This window comes from Aplysia californica, unplaced genomic scaffold (assembly GCF_000002075.1).
Source record: "Aplysia californica isolate F4 #8 unplaced genomic scaffold, AplCal3.0 scaffold00468, whole genome shotgun sequence".
Lineage (NCBI taxonomy): Eukaryota > Metazoa > Mollusca > Gastropoda > Aplysiida > Aplysiidae > Aplysia > Aplysia californica.
The window spans coordinates 232,521-233,945 of record NW_004797738.1 but is presented as its reverse complement, the minus strand read 5'-3'; the positions used below and the strand labels follow the sequence as shown (position 1 = coordinate 233,945).

The window sequence follows — 1,425 nt, the reverse complement described above, 5'->3', positions numbered from 1 at the left end:
CACACACACACACACACACACACACACACACATACACACACACACATACACACACACACACGAAGCACACCCAGCACACCCCTCACACACATGCACACACGCCTACTTTCACAAGTGTTCGTAACAAAAAGATCATGCTGTCGGTGCAGCTCCGTGTCATGGCCATTCGACAGAGCAGATAACAACATCGCTGTCTTCAGTTTTGTTTTACTTTTATTTCTGGTTGCTGTCGACTGAACATTTTTCCAAACCATGTCTGTATGTGCAAAGTGCACACCATAGCTCATAGCTAGGAGTTATCAATTTTTGCCCCCACCCCCTCACCTCCTTTGGCCTTTCCCCTGGGCTCCTGACTCTTTCTGCAGCCTTTCTACTGCTGCTCATTCGCTTTTTCTTACTGCTGTCTTTCATTAACATCCCTGATCTTGTGGTAGGTAAGATCTTCACCTAGCCTCTCGGACAAGGGTGAAAAATCTGGCTGGTCCCGTGTGCAAGTTGCGCACGTTAAACATACCTTGGTGGTCCAAAATCGATGAGATTAGGCTTCGGCTGCCACCGGGGCAAAATTCAAAAATTTCCTACCAACGGAAAATGTTTGGTGTGTCCTGCGCGATGCAGTTGCCAGCGCCGAAAAACATTTACCAAAAAAACACCCCTTTTTAAATTGTTAAGTGCCGCGTGAATGAAAAAACCCCCCAACCCAAAACAAAAATCCCGCAGCCAATTGTAATTGTTAAGACCTTAACCTGTAAGACGAAAGAAAAAAGTACGAAATAGTTGGTCTACTTCTCCTCCTGTGTGTAAATAATGGGACTTGCTTTTTCTCGAGGCATGGGTATTCATGTGTCATGAATGTATTTCAATCAGATTACTTTTTTTTTTTTTTTTTTTTGGGGGGGGGCGGCTTTGTGTGAGTCACCGAGCACGTTTAAGAAACGCTTAGAGAGTTGAATGCTAGTTTCAAGTTGTGTCATATTGTCCCACGGTGACCGTTCGTCTTCCACAATTGCCTCTTCAGCTTTGACATGATCAGATCTCTCTGCCCGTCAGCAACCTTTATTTCTCTTTTTTTTCTGGTTTGTATTTCATGCTGACATTTAATATCCTTGTAAAGGACACGGGAATTGCACTTGAACGTTATCTGTATTCGCGAAGAACTTTTATTCTTAGCCGTCACAACGTAATTATCAGAGATTTTGACCTCGAAGACAATGTCGTATGATATACATTTATGATTTGGGTTGCGTATCAAAGCCGTACGCCTACTTCATGTGTCCGATCGAGTGTCGTTGAAAAAAAAAGTAGAAAGGGCGACAAAACTAGCCTTTTATGAGGAAGGTGGACTTGGTTCTTTGGTTTAGCGGTTATGTGTTTGCGCGTCCATGTCTCACTCGCAAAAAACGCGAGTTCCATTCCCGCATGGGG

The 1,425-nt window shown here is 43.9% G+C and overlaps 1 protein-coding gene across 1 annotated transcript in view; it reads left to right on the top strand.

The window, feature by feature from the left end:
* Positions 1 to 1,425, top strand: part of LOC101863923 (UTP--glucose-1-phosphate uridylyltransferase) — a gene marked incomplete in the record, with an annotated part of 68,234 nt that overhangs the window by 28,506 nt on the left and 38,303 nt on the right.